The sequence below is a fragment of the Malania oleifera genome, chromosome 6 (assembly GCF_029873635.1).
Source record: "Malania oleifera isolate guangnan ecotype guangnan chromosome 6, ASM2987363v1, whole genome shotgun sequence".
Classification (NCBI taxonomy): Eukaryota; Viridiplantae; Streptophyta; class Magnoliopsida; order Santalales; family Ximeniaceae; genus Malania; species Malania oleifera.
Window position 1 is genome coordinate 55993624 of NC_080422.1, and position 16698 is coordinate 56010321.

Genomic DNA, 16698 nt, shown 5'->3' on the forward strand with positions numbered 1-16698 from the left:
GTTAGGAACTTGTTTATCTTTTGTAGGCTTTTCTTAGTTTTGCTTTACTTGAGGACTAGCAAAGTGTAAGTCAGAGGTTGTGATGTGTTCCTAAAATGTGCTACTTTAGGCCCTTATTTACCGATGCTTTGTTCTTATTTTCATTGCAACTATTCTTTTTTATCCTTGTTCGGAGTTACATGTGGTTTGTTCATGTTTTAGGAAATTGGAGCTTAAATTGAGGAGTTAAGCAATGCAAGAAGCCAAGGAAGCAATTAGGAACCACAAGGCTCAACCAAGTCTCCAAGGCTTTTGTTTATCAAAAGCAACATGATCTTGTTCGACCATGTGGTGCGACCAGTAGACACAAGGGTCGACCAGGTCATGAAATGAAGACTCCAAAGTGCTGACAAGAGCAAAAATACTAAGAGCTTCAACTAGGGGTGCGACCAAGAGGACTTGGGTGTGTGATTAGGTTAAGGAATGCTTTAGCAATTCGACTAGGGCGCGACGAGGAGAAGACTATGGTGCAACTAGGTCAACTACCTTCGAGCCTAGCAGTCTAGTTCATGAGATTTCTACAAAAAAATTTCTGATTTGAAATCAATCGCTTGTAAATCCTCTTGGGTATAAAATCAAACTTTCAATAGGTGATTAGGGTTCCCTTTTGGCTCCTTGTTGGTTAGTGATAAACCTAAAGTGCTGATTGGAGCCATTTAAATTAGGTTTACTGCTTTCTTTCAATTTCATGTCTGTTTTGTATTTAGATTCTTCGAAGGCCTGTGACAACCTTCAAGTTTTGATTACTGCCATGTAGATTAGATTGGTTCCCATTTGTATTACCGAATCGCTAGTGACGAGCCTTCGAGTTTCAATTGATGTTGTTTTCAATTACTTTCCATTTACATTGGTTTCATTTAATTTCTACAAATTTCAATACCATGCATCTAATTTCTTACACATTTAGTTCTCTGGTTGTAATGAAATCCTAAAGGATAGGAAAGCATAGCTAGAGATTTAGTCAATTGTGCGTAATAGGGTACGATTTCTAAAGAGGAATCCTTGTTCGCTGGATAGGGTATACCCTCGTTCCCGATTGTGTTCTGGAAAATTGGTGCACCCTCACTACCCTATGCCACTTGAGCGGATTGCTTGACCATTGAACCTAGTACGGATAATTGACCGGACATAGTTATCGCAAATGACAGCCTAAGCCGAATTCATAACTAGAGACTTTCTTTCATAGCTAATTTCATTCAATTTACTTGCTTTCATAGTTTAGTCAACAAACCAAAATTTAATATTTTTCCTTTTGTTCAAAACTTAGTCAAGTATATTAAAATTGGTGCACCACAGCACTAGAGTCCCTGAGAACGACACCGAACTCACTCCATGTTCTACTAAACTTGGGATTAGTTAGGCTATAAATATTATCTTTGGTAGTTAATGACCCAAGCCTTGGCGAGCCTACCAAATAGCCAGATGGTTTTAGGGAATTTGAGAAAGAACACTTGGTGTGTAAATTGAATAAATCCATCCATGGATGAAACAAGCCTCGCGGAAATGGTATCTGAAATTTGATGGAATTGTCACTTCATTTGGGTTTAAGGAATATGCAATTGATTCTTGTGTATATTAAGGACGAGCTAGAGTAAACTTGTCAACAAGATATAGATCCTTTGAATGAAGCTAAAAGTATGTTGTTATGGTAGTTTGATGTGAAAGACTTTAGTGATGCCTTATTTGCCTTAGGCATACAAATCCATCATGATAGATTACAAAGAATCCTTGGTTTATCTCAAAAAACATATATTCAAAGTGTTTTGAACATATTGAATATACTATCTTGTTCGTTATGTAAGGTACCATAGTAAAAGGTAAGAAACTCTTTAAAAATTAGTGTTCTCAAAATGATGATGATAGAAATCATATTAAAAAGGTCCCTTATACTTCAATAGTTGGTAGTCTCTATATGCTCAAGTATGCACACATCTTGATATTGCCTATGCAATTGGTGTGCTTAATAGATACTTGAGTGATCTTGTGATGAGTCATTGGAATGATGCAAAGAAAGTCATGGGATGTTATGTAGGGCACTAAGGATTACATGCTCACTTACAAAGGATTAGATCACCTTGAAGTGTTTGGGTACTCTAATGTTGACTATACAAGTTGCATGGATGATAAGAAATTCACATCCAATTATGATTTTATGATGGTAGGAGGAGATTTATCTTGGAAAAGTGTTAAGAAAACTCACATCTACCTCAACTATGGGGGCAGAGTTCATTGCTTGTTATTAGGTGAATTGTCAAGTTTTGTGGTTGCGAAATTTCATCACAGGACTTTACATGGTTAATTTTATTAGGGGACCACTACTGATATACTATGATAATATTGTTGCAAGTAGCTTCTCTCAGAACAACAATAGTTTTTCACAGTCGACTTATATAGATATTAAGTACTTGTTTGTTAGAGAGAAGGTCAAGGATAGACAAACTCACATTGAGCATATAGCCATAGAGCAGATGATTGATGATCCATTAAGGGATTGACCCTTAAATTTTTTCAAGAGCATGTAACTAGCAAGGGTGTTGTTTGAATTACATATGTTGAGACATTTCGTTTGGCCTCGTTCATGGAATTTTGAGATTGATGTCTTATTATGATGTATTTGGAGAAATTTTAATATTAATCTCAATTGATATTTTGATGTTGAATCATTTGTAAAACATAGAGACGTTATGATTTAGTCTCATCATGGTATTCTTAAGAAACATTTTGATATTGGTCTCAATTGGCTTCTAACATCTTGAAGGATGTTGAGGCGATTGGAGATATTTGTTTGCCTAGTCTCATTATGTGACGTGACAAGAAATTTTTAGTTTAGTCTCTATGAGCTTCCTTGAAGTTGGAGCATCTTGGATAAATGTTTGGATCATTTGCAAAATAGGCATGTTAATCACATTTTGCCATGCTATTTTGACCGCACTCCCATATTGCACATATGGTTATGAGATTGTGCATATTTTGACAATATAATGTTAGCATCCTTATGGGTATTTATACTTATGTTGTTGGATATATAATGATTTCATTATGAACCTAGTGTACAATCACAAGATTATGTGTGTTTTGACTTGTATGATGTTAATTAGCTAGTATCCCTATCGAATATGACTCAATGCATAGTTGAATATGCATGATCTCATTTTGAACAATTATGTTGGATGGGGTTTGCTCATGTTAATTTTTTTGTTGTTGTGGCTACATGTTGTGTGTTTTAGTCCGAATAATTTATTTTTGTTTTCTTTATAAAAATTAAGCTATGTAGTCCAAGCAAGAGATTGTTAGAAATTTTTGTTGACTTACATAAGTTTTTTTATAAAACTTGGATTAAATGAATATTTTTTTGGAGCATGGATTAATAGGCCTTATGGTAAATTTTCACAATATTATGGTTATGAGCCTAAAGCACCAATCTATAGGATTTTGTATGTGTCGACCTCGTTTGTACAAGGAGCCCGTGATGGGTATGGTTTCCTTACGCTAATATATTAGCAACAAGGAGAGGTTCCGCCCTCACCCTAGGTTTTTCCAATTTGGTTTCCCATCAAGTTGCACATACAGGAAAGAAGAGGGTGTAGATTCTCCTCAGACTTTGTAGAACTTTTGAACCTTCAACAATGGAATCCGTGATGGTATATGTTCTAAAACCTTAGCTATTTCATGGATATATGTCTATCACATTTTGACTATCATTTTAATATTTTGGAAACTATTGTTATGCTCTAAAGTTAAAGTTATCATGCACATGAGATAAGGAGATAGGTTGTGGAATGCACACATTTAGTGATTACTCATAGCTCTTAGTTGCATTTATTGCTTCAACTTAATAATTTTTTGACTTCAATGAACGTAATTAGTTGATTTGTGTTGAAGATTTAGTACAGGGTTATGGTGTTTTTGTTTACATATTTCGACATGCATTTAGGAATTTGCTTTTTTAGATGGCTTGTTTTAAAGAAATATATAATCTTGTAGTTTATTGAGCACGATTCTTTGCTATTTGTGATGTCAAGCCCTATGCAATATATACCATTGTAAAAGTATGAAAATTATTTAAAACATAAGATGTCAAAAGATAATATATTTGATTGAAAAATATTGGTAAAGAATAATTTGTTCACCTAGAATTTGGAACTCACAAATTATAGAATGTAGTAGCATTTGTACTTATACAAGTGAGAGGAATGGTTTACTTTGGGTACAAATGATGTAGGTTCCACAATATTTTTTGTTTGGCCAAACATTAATATAACATTTCTATTGGTGTGTGTGGAGAAATCGTTCCTTACAAGCCTTTCTCGTATTTGACCTAACAAAGAAAGACAAATAAGCTCTACATTTAAACCAAAAAACAAGAAGTGCAATCCACATTGCATGGCTATTTGGATGAGTTTTATATATTTTCTAGTCACACAACTTCTGGCTTTTTCCCCACAATTGTATATTCTTTTCTCTAGTTAATGCATGCTCTTGTGCTAATTAAATGTTTCTCCAATTCAACTATTTTGTATGTAAAGAGAGAAAGACAGAGAAAGAGAGATAGTTTTTTTAATTATGTGGTTAATGATGAAGAGAGATATAGAGAGTAGTTTTCTATGAGATTGGTGTATGTTTATTTAAAAGAGAGAGTTAATCAACGAAATTTGAAGATATTATCCATTGTGTTTAGTCGACGACCATAATTCACTTTAAAATAAATAGTATTTATGGTGCTCTCAAGAAGTATGTGTTAGTAATCTCTTTTTGCATCCAAATTAATTTGGTTGCTAAAAAAATTCTTTTAGAGTTCTTCCTTCCAACTTTAGGTTGAGTAATTTTAATTAATTTTTTAAAAAATTGCTAAAACATGGTTATTAGGATTATCAAATAATATTCTATCTTTGTTATATAAATTTTATGGGTACATAATTTTACCAACAAATTAACTATACTAGGAAAATGGAATAAGCTAGAGTTGAAATTTGATTCCAGTATAGCTCAAACAGATTGCATAATTGTTGAACTTCGAAAATTAGTGACAATGTAGAACTGATTTACTACTAAAAAAAAAAAACGTAGTAATGATTAAGCATATTAACTAGAGCAGAGGATTTTAAAACTTGCCCAGAAGGCCGCTTACAACGGTGGATCTGGGGTTCGAAACTTGCCGCTTGCACCGCGCATCCGAATTTACCTCCGACGTGTTGGCTGTGGGCGCAGGATTAGTCTGGTGCGTAGGACCATGACAACCAGTGATATCAAAAAAAAAAAAAAGGCTAGAGTAGAGGATTTCAATGTTAATTCACAAATATTAAAAAAATTAAATTAAGTGCAATTATTTTTTGCTATTTCACTAATGCATCACATTCTTGCTCTTCCGCTATTTAAATTTGACAAGTCTTGCAAGTTGCTGGACCGTGTTGGTCATCCGGCACAAAAAGTAGACTAGATGGCACCACTGTGAGTCCTTAAAATTCAAAATAGGGCTTTTGGACACTGGCACCGTGGATCCAGAACAGAAATTGCGAAGGCGGCAGATGTGGCACTGGCACCGACTCCAAAAAGTGAAATCTCAGCCCTACCTAGGATTCAACTGACTTTCCAAAAATAAAACAAAAGATGAAAAGAAAGGAAATTGAGGATGACATGGTAAGATCAATGTCAATTAATGCAACGCGAGCAATGAAAAGCCCTTACCCTTTTTCTCCTCCCCCATACATATACGTCAGAAAGGCTCTTAGCTTATTTGTAATTGATTCTGTTGCCATAAAGCTGCCGGACTTAACAATGGCGCATTCCTGCGAACATGGCAATTTCCATACTAGCCCCATTGTTTCTCCCCAATCCCCTATTTAAACCCTAGTTTATTTATTTTTTTGCACTTATGACCGTCCTAATTTCACGACTAGTTTCCCCGAGATTTTCCCGAGAAAATTCTCTTCATCGTAGATCATTGAATATTCTAGATACGATTTTACACCAAGGCGGGAACGTTTTCTTCAATTTCTTGGCTAATATGTCCAGGAAGGACGCGTGTCTGTGCAAGAATCCTTCACCGGAAATCGTGGAGGAAAACCCGCAGTTCCCAGATGGCATGCGAGTTCTCGCCGTCGACGACGACACCGTCTGTCTCCGGACTCTTGTCGGTTTGCTTCAAACGTGTCGTTACGAAGGTCTCCTCTCTCTCTCTCTCTCTCTCTCTCTCTCTCTCTCTCTCTCTCTCTCTCTCTCTCTCTCTCTCTCCCCTCATTACATTGAACTTCAGATTTAGTACTCTTTTTATTCTTTAATTTCCCTGTTCGTATTTATTCTATTTATTTCCGGACCACTCTATATCGTTCTCCACAATTCTTCTTTTTATTTGTATTTAGAATATTGATACGACAGATCATGTCTTTTTATCTATTCAACCATGAAATTTTTATCTATTTATTTTTTAATTTATATGGATTGAAGATGTTCCCCATAAATTCTCGTACACGGTACATCCTTTATTTTGGCCCATCAATCTCTTTGCGTTAATTTAAAAAAACAGATAGAATCATGAAAATTCAAAATACAATTTTGCAGCCAGCACGCCCGCAGATAATGGATGCATTTAAATAGTTGCTTTTGGAGGTTTTGAACCACAGCACACTGCCTGGCTTCTTTAGTTATTTATTAAGCACATGATTAGTTCATCAATTAATGTTGAAAAGTGAAAATAATTCTCTGACGAAAGTAAAAGGTAAGTATTATTGGGTGTGCCTATGCTTTAAAATAAGTTAAATTTAATTTGAATCGATGGTTTTCACTAATTAATCGGGCGTTGGTAATTGGTATGCATGCGCGCAGTTACTGCAACAACAAAACCACATGAAGCTCTTGAGATGTTAAGAGAGAAGAAGGACGAGTTCCATATTGTGATAACAGAAGTCAAAATGGTGGACATGGATGGCTTCACTCTCCTGGAGATTATAGGCCTTGAAATGGACATCCCAGTAGTCAGTAAGTTTAAAATCATACATCCATATATTCACTACTTATTATATGCTTCTGTTTTTCAATTCTTGATCATAATTTTTTGACAAAAATATATATATATATATATATATATATATATATATATATATATATATCAGTGTTGTCGGCATGTGAAGACACAAACACAGTGATAAAAGGCATAAAGAGTGGAGCTCGGGACTACCTTCTGAAACCCCCTCGGATAGAGGAGATGAAGAACATATGGCAGCATGTGATCAGGAAACATGTTAATGTCGAGAATAATAATAATAGTCGCAATGGAAGCTGTGGCAGATGCAAGAAGTACTACAACTCCAGCTGCTGCAGCCTTAAGGAGGAGGATGTAGAAATAGCGGAGGAGAACCCCACACACCCACACCCACACGCCTGTTCTCAACATTACACTGAAGACAATAATATTATTGGCGAAGTGAAGGCGGGAATAGTAGAAGGTGGGAATTCTCTTTCTCGTCCCAGGAAATCAAGGGTTCACTGGTCGCCCCACATGCATGCCAAATTCATTGATGCTGTTCACAAACTCCAACTTGATGGTATCACTCACTCTTTCTTTTTACTGGCATAGCTATGGGAGCCCCCGCGGCTAAGTCCCATTACATTATATTTTTGTCTTGTCAGAATACCATCTGAAGAAGGCTAAAACCTTCATGAACCACTTGGCCAAAGGCCCGGTTCCTTTAATTACTTACTTAAATGCAGGGTCATTTAAACCTTTAATTTGTACACTGTACTAATTAATCTGCCTTTGTTTAATTTGTTAAAAATCTTAAACACTTTTTAATTACCACTCTGAATATTAATTATATTACAGGTGCAGTCCCAAAGAGGATTCTTGAATTGATGAACATTCCGGGACTCACTCGTGAAAATGTTGCTAGTCACCTTCAGGTAAGCTTCTTATTTTTTCAAATAGAAAGGAAATTAAGGGGCCCGTTTAATTTTTTTTAAATAGCTTTATTTTTTAATTTTAATCTTTTAGGTAATAATAAAATATTTCATCCTATTTTTTTGATTTTCAAAATTCTCATTAAGGAGAATTTGTTTTAGTTGTGTAAAATAAATTTTATTTTTTATTTCTTAATATTAAATTAAATAGAAAAAAAGACAATTTAATTTTCATTTTTCGTAATTATATAATGTAGCATGGGAACGTGGATTCTGGGTTTGGATTTAAACTTGAAAATTGAAAAATAAGATGATATTTTTGTAATTATTTTTTTTAAAAAAAATTAGATAGGGATAGAAAAACTGTTTCTATAAGTGAACACTACCCAAACCATTTTTTATACAAATGTTGTTAAATTCAAAAATTACTTGAATTTTTTGTAATTCTTTTGTTCCTAACTTTTTTTCTTTTTTGGCTTGGCTGTCAAAGAAGATAAAAATTATAAAATAAAATCAATATATAAAAAATCGATAAAAAATATTTTCTTTCCTTTCTTTTTTAATGTCTACTAGTTTTAATACAATTTGAAAGAATTTTAATTCTTATTAGTATTTGAGTAAAAAAAACCCAACAAAAAAACATATACAATTAAAATTTCAACTCTTTCTTAATTTTGTTTCCTTTCATTTACTTTCCCACATATCCTTAATCCAAACAGAGCAGAATTTCACATTGGGGGTGGGATGGGGATTAAATTTTTAAAAATTTTAAAACTAAAATTTAATTTCTTCCCCTGTGTTATGCAATTATGGCTAATGAACATGTCCTAGCGTGGCTTCCTCTTTTAATTTCTCGCACGCTTAAATCGTTGATTCAGAAATACAAGAATTCGCTGAAGAAGCAGGATGCGCAGGGTAGCCGGAGAAGCCACAGGAGCAACAGCAGCAGCAACAGCAGCAGCAGCAGCTATGTTGATCATCCAACCACAAGTACTATATCTAATTCCTCCAATATATTCGGCACCAATATTTCCTCTACCATTTTTCATCATCAAATGCTCAACAATAATAGTAATACATCACAAGGACTCCAAGCTGGTTGTCATCCCACCACCAACTACAACTACAAAGCCGCCGCCGCCGCTGCTATTGCTTCCCATCTGATTAATCCAAATCTACTGTCCCCCCAAACAAACCAAAACCTGCAGCAGCAGCAGCAACAGAATATGTTGCTCCAAGCACAGATGTATGGGTCGTCACGGCAAGTAGATCATCAAGTATTGCCGCCATTAATAAAGACGCACCAGCTTAGCGCAGGGGTTCAACCGTTGATACCAGCTGTTCCGGATTTCAAATGGCTCGACTTCAACAGTTATCTTTCGGGATTGGCCCGCCCCAGCTGCCATGATCAGTACAGCAACATTATTAACAACATCCCTTCTGCATCTCCATCTACATTTGCTTCAGCTCGCCTTCTTCCTGCAGCTGCCTGCGGTAACGGTGGTAGTACTAGCAGTGACCCGGCGGGTGGTCCAAGCAGTTTGTGGTCGCTCAACCGAACCTGTAATAGTAGCGCTGCAACCTCGTCCTCAATTCCAAGCAGTAGTTTGCGCCAGCGGCAAGTAGCGTTGAGCAGCAGTACTAGCACTACATCTGGACCAGGTGGGACGTTTGGCAAGCTTCTTGGTCATCCCCACCTGGCTAATTCCTCCTCACCAGGTATATATATATATACTTTACTGTTCCTTTATTCTCCTCGCCGCACTTCCATACTTTTTTCTTTCTTTTTTCATTTTTTCCCTTAAAAATTTGATTTTACGTGATATTATTTTTAAATTTCTTTCTTTCTTTCTTTCTTTCTTTTTTTATATAGTAATGTTTTAGGATTTTTTTTTTTTTAAATGGGGAGCAAATTAAATATGTATATATATATATAAGAAAATTGATTTTTATTTAATTGCTCTTTCTATGTGTTCCTCTTCGCTTCGTTTAGAGTTGCCATACACCAGAAAAAAGAAATAAAAATATAAAAGAATTTACTTTTTCATATTTTCTTATTAAGGAAACTAAAAATAAATAAGTATATAGCTTATTAATGAGCAAAAATTTGATTTTCCTTAACTTTTAAAATTATATTAGAATATATATTTTTATTTATTTTTAATCACATGTTTCACTATTATGAGAAATAAATTTCCTTTTCTTTCCCATCTTTTGGTTTTAATTTTTAAAATTAAAATTTTGATCCAGCTAAATCCTTGATGTAAAAATCCCTTTATCAAAACATAATCTAAACTTGTGCTTGGAAGATTGGATTTTGGATCTTAGATTTAGATTTGCGCCTATTTAGACAAAATACAGTATTAAATTAAATAAAATTTTATTCAAATTCATGATTCAAAATTTATGCTTTCAAATATATACACGTTAAATGTTTTGATGTTTTCTGACATTGGCATTAACTTTTTTTGTAGTGCAAAATGAGGCGAGAAGTTTTATGAATTTTAATAACAGAGATGGTGATAATGATTTTAGAGGGCTCGCAGAGATTTTTCAATTAAACATAAAAGATCTATCCACTGGGAACGACTCATTGAAAACTGTACATGCAACATTTCAACCACAACATCCTTCAGAGAATATGGAGATAGAAACTAGTTGCTATAACTGCAGCGATAGTTCCTCAGAGGATGACCTAAGTGTGATGGTCAAACAGGTAATAATTAATATTTTTTCTAACTCATTGCCTATTAAATACAGCTTTGTTGACATCATAGTGACTATTCATTTTTTTTCCCCCTTTTAATGCAAAAAAAAAAAAAAAGACTCAAAAGGTGCAAACAACAAAGAAAAGGGAGAAACAAAAGAAAAATTATAGGGACAATTCTATTTCACTATTATTATATTTTCACATATAAAAAATTGTAGTAGCAGCTAATACCATCCTTGCTAAAAATAAAAAATAAAAAAGGAAAAAAAAGTCTTCAAATCACAAGACTTCCTACTTTGAGAGGGATATCCTTGCAAAGTAAAGGTATAAATCATGTTGGATCGAGATTCGAGCCCAATATAAGAACACAACCTTTGACATCATTCTCAGTTTGCAACATCATGGGCTTAATCTGACTTTAATCGACCATAAATTTACTTTACTCCACTATTTAGCTTTACATTAATGGGTGGAAGGGACTCACTCAATCACTGGTTGTCACTGAAACTCAGTAAGGAATCGCACTCAATTGCAAAACAATTAATTTAAATAATAAATGGGAAATAAATTACAGAGAAAAATCTTAATACAAATCTTTCACTAGTTATTCACCCTCTCTACACCACATACTACATTACACATACACACACACACATCTATGTATAGTAAGGTTAGAATAATATAATCAACAATGGTGGCTGAAGTTGGTGAGATTTTGGTGAGGTTGCTGCCGACTCCAGCCCAAATTCAACAGAGGTGAGCTGCAAGCCATCTCCATTCAACTTGACTCTCCTGGTTTTTTCATTTCGAGCATTGTCTTTAGTTTTGCAAAAATATCATGTCTGAGTGGCTACATGAAAATGTCAGCAATGTCAGCAATCTAATCATATGCTCTGCAAGATATCAACTCCACTTCTTTCTTCTTGACATGCTCCTCGATAAAATGATACTGAGTATCAATATGCTTGCTTCTTTCATGGAATATTGGATTCTTCACAAGGGCAACTTCCAATTCATTGTTGATGTAGACTTCTGTGGGCTCGTTTTGAAGAAATTTCAGATTCTTCAGTACATTCCTGATCCATATACCATGACAAATAGCTAAGCTGACAGCAACATATTCAACTCCACATGATGAAAGCGTTACGATGGGTTGCTTCTTCAATGACTATGTAAACGTTATATTTCCCATGATGAATGTGAATCCAATCGTACTTTTTCTTTCATCAAGATCTCTTCCCCAATCACTATCTGAATAGGTGATAAGTTTGTAATCACCTCTTGATAAGTAGAACATACCATCGGTGATGGTACCCTTGACATAGCGCAGTATCCTCTTCACTGCATTCAGGTGGGACTGGTCAAGAGTCTCCATGTACCTGCTGACAAGTCCAACTCCATAGAGTATATCTGGTCTAGTGCATGTCAAATATCTCAAACTTCCAACCAAACTCTTAAAATATGTGGGGTCAATATCTCCTTGCTCATTCTTTCTCAATTCCAATCCCATTTCAACTAGATTTATCACAAGATTGCATTTGTCCATCCCAAACTTCTTCAGTACTTCCTTTTTATAGTGGCTCTGGGAGATGAAGATTCGCTTCTTACTTTGCACATCTTCTATGCCAAGAAAATGAGCCATTTGGCCAATATCTGTCTTTTCGAATTCTTTGACCATGCTCCTCTAAAAAGCGGCAAACATTTCTAGATTCTTGTCAGTGAAAATTAGATCATCAATATATAGGCAGGCAATTAGTATGCTTCCGTTTGTCTCCATCTTCATGTATAGCGCATGCTTGTAGGGACACTTCTCAAATCCATTCTTCTGAAAATAGTCATCAATCCTCATGTTCCACGCACGAGGTGCCTGCTTCAAGTCACAGAGTGCTTTATTCAGTTTGTACACTTTATCTTCTTTGCCCTTCTTCACATATCCAGGTGGCTGATCAATATAGATCTTTTTATCTAGAAAACCATTCAGAAATGTTGATTTCACATCCATCTGATAAATCTTCCATCCATTTTGTGCTGATAGTGAAATTAGTAATCTGATAGTTTCAAACCTGGCAATCGGGGTAAAGATTTCTCTATAATCAATCCCTTCTTTCTACCTGTGGCCCTTGGTGACAATTCTTGTTTTGTATCTCTAAACTTCTCCTTTAGCGTTCTTCTTGGTCTTGTAGACCCATTTCACACCAATAGTTTTGCGACTCTTAGAGAGGTTTGTCAACTCCCAAGTTTTGTTCTTCTCGATGGATTGAATCTCCACATCATCACTTTTCTCCACTTGTTTTCCTCGTTAGCCTCCTCAAAGCTAATCGGGTCGCTAGTCAACAATAGACAATATAGTGTAACATACTCTTCTATAAGTTCTGTAGTTTCATACAGGTCAACTAGATTATGGGTTCTTCTAGGCCTCATATTTGAGATTTCATGCTTAATTGGTGATGGAGCTTCATTCCTCTGTGGTGAACTATGTAAAGGTGTCTGCAACTCAGGAACTTGTGACTCGATAGCCACTTCTCTTGTCTGTGTGGGTTCTTCTCCTTTAAGCGTCAATTCTGCATCTTTGGAAGATTCAGCCTGGTCCCACTTCGAGGATTCATTTTCTTCAAAAATGACATCCCAACTGTGAATGACTTTCTTGTTGATGGGATTGTAAATTCGATATCCTATGGTGTTGTCGCCATATCCAACAAGGATATATTTCTCTCCTTTATCTTCCAACTTTGTCCTTCTTGCCTCTAGGATCTTGGAGTAGGCAATGGAGCCTAATACTCTAAAATGACTTGCACTGGACTTGTGAGTACTTCCTCAGCACGGATACATGAAACACGTCATGAACTCTAGTAGTGTTAGGGGCAACGCTACCCGGTATTACATACCTTCGCTTATGGCGGAGGAATACCGTGGATACAACATAAAGTCTCATTACATCACACTCTTATACTAACCTCTCTCTTAATACATGAAAATAACTAGTAACCACACAAATTACCTTACCTGACTAAAGCTAATCCTCTCGAAAGAGTTGTGGGTACTTCTGCCGTATCTCAGCCTCTAACTCCCAAGAAGCCTCCTCTACTGCGTGGTTTCGCCATTGTACTTTCACTAAAGTTATCTCCTTAGTACGCAACTGTTGTACCTTCTAATCCAGCATCTGAATTGGTACCTTTTCATATGATAATGCGTCTTCGATCTCCAGAGGTTCATAACAGAGCACGTGCGAAGGGTTTAGCACATACTTCCTTAGCACAGATACATGAAACATGTCATGAACTCTGGTAGTGTTAGGAGCAACGCTACCTGGTATGCAACTGGATCTATCTAGGATCTCAAATAGCCTTATGTACCGAGGGCTCAACTTCCCTTTCTTTCCAAATCTCATCACCCCTTTCATTGGGGCAATCTTCAGGAATATCTTATCCTCGATCTCAAATTCTAACTGCCGTTGGTGAGTATTTGCCTAACTCTTTTGCCGACTCTGAGCTTCCCTAACCCTTTCTCTGATAAGCTTGACCTTTGCAGAGGCCTACTGGATAAGTTTTGGCCCCAACACTTGTCACTCTCTTACCTCATCCCAATATAATGGAGATCGACACCGACGACCATACGATGCTTTATATGGTGCCATATCTATACTAACCTGGTAGTTGTTATTATATGCGAACTCCACAAGTGGTAGATACCAAGTCCAACTGTCCCCAAAGTCTAGCACACATGCCCGCAACATATCTTCTAAGGTCTAAATGGTCCTCTCTGATTGTCCATCCATCTGCGGGCGAAACGAGGTGCTAAAAGTGAGCTGCGATCCCAAGGCATCCTGCAAACCCTTCCAAAACCAAGAGGTAAATCATGGGTCTCGGTCTGAAACTATAGAAACAGGGACAACATGCAAGGGCACCATAAAGCCACACTAGCTCCTGCACATATAACTTTGCCAACCTATTCATGGAATAACTTACTCTAATAGGAATGAAGTGTGCAGTCTTCGTCAGCTGATCCACTATGATCCAGATGGCATTCTGCCCATGCAGCGCTGCAGGTAACCCCGATACAAAATCCATCGAGATGTGCTCCCACTCCCAGTTGGGAACGTCAAGTGGCTGTAATGGTCCTACTGGCCTTTGGTGTTCTGCCTTAACCTGTTGACATGTCAGGCATTGCTCCACAAATCTAGAAATTTCTCTCTTCATGCTACTCCACTGGAATGATTCTTGCAAATCTCTATACATCTTTGCACTTATTGGATGAATAGTATAGAAAGAGCGATGAGCCTCCTCTAGAATGACCCGTTTAATATCGGTGTCATTCGGTACACAAATCTGAGTATGAAATCTCAACATCCCATCAACAGAGACATTGAAATTCGACTTCAATCCATTTTGCACTCCTTCCCTGACCTCTACCAGCTCCGCATCTTCCTTCTAAGTTGTCTTGATTCTCTCTCACAAGGTTGGATGAACAACTAAACTGGCAATGAATGCTTGTGGATCTTTGTCCACCAACTCTACCCCCAACCTCTCCAAATCCATCACAATCTGATGTTATAGGACAACTGCTAAAACTGACACGCTCATTGACTTTCGGCTCAAAGTGTCAGCCACCACATTAGTTTTTACCGAGTGGTAACTAATGGTGCAGTCGTAGTCCTTAATTAGCTCGAGCCATCTACGTTGCCTCATATTCAGATCCTTCTATGTGAAGAAGTATTTGAGGCTCTTATGGTTAGTAAAGATCTCGCATTTTTCACCATAAAGGTAGTGCCGCCAGATCTTTAGTGCAAACACCACTGCTGCCAATTCTAAATCATGCGTAGAGTAATTCTTCTCGTACTCCTTGAACTTATGAGAAGCATAAGAGATAACTTTACCCTGCTGCATCAAAACATACCTAAGTCCTTTTTGGGATACGTCTCTATAAATCATGTAACTACAATCCCTTGATGGAATGGTCAACACTAGAGTTGTGACTAGACGTTGCTTCAACTCCTGAAAGCTCTATTCACAATCACGAGTCCATTTAAACTTAATATTATTTTTCATAAGTTGTGTCAACGGACCTGACAACCTAGAAAAATCCTCAATAAAACAGCGGTAATACCCTGCCAGACCTAAGAAACTTCTGATCTTGTGAACGTTCTTCGGTCTTGCCTAGTTTACTACTGCCTCTACTTTGCCCGAGTCTACTGATACTCCTTCTTTGGACACTACATGTCCCAAAAATGCAACCTGCTCAAGCTAGAGTTCACGTTTCCTAAATTTAGCTAATAACTTCTTCTCTCTAAGTACCTGAAGTACTAGCCTCAAATGAGTTTTGTGCTCTGCAAGACTCCTTGAATAGATCAGGATGTAATCTATAAATACTACCAGCAGCTTTTGATTGTTGAAACAAGCAACGAACGGCAAAGAACTGTAGAGAGAGATAGTGAAATCGTCGGTTATAGAGAGAGAGAGAGAGAGAGAGAGAGAGAGAGCTTTTGGGTTTTCTTAACCCTTAAGCAATGAAAAATGATATTTATAGGCCTTTTGACTTGGTCAAACTTGTCGATGAGCCATAGGAGGTTGTTCGTCGCCGACCCTCCTCCCTCGTCCACTAACCCAAGCCTGATATTTTTCCTGTCAGTCGGAATCTCTATATTGACGAGACTCTAAATTTTGGCAACGAAGCACTGAAGGGCATTCGTCGACGAGAACATTGGCTTCATCGATGAAGCCTGCAAAATCCCCTCTTATCCTTTTTTTTTTTTTTTACGAGTTCAGGTCTCTACAGTACCTGAGATGCCATAGCCAATCTTTGTCTTTGATGATAGGGCTCAAACACCGTTGCGTATTATGTTGAATGGTGAGTGGAAACATTTGATTATTTGCCATTTGTACTCGAGTAGTGAGCTTACCTCGAGCGTCTGTTATCACCATCTTCTTATCTCAAAGGCTAATTTGGTAGCCTTTCTCCACAAGCTGTTCGAGACTAAGTATATTAGTCTTCATGGCTGGCACATAGCACACATTGGAGATAAAAGCATGGTCTCCATCCTTCCTTTTGATTAAGACATT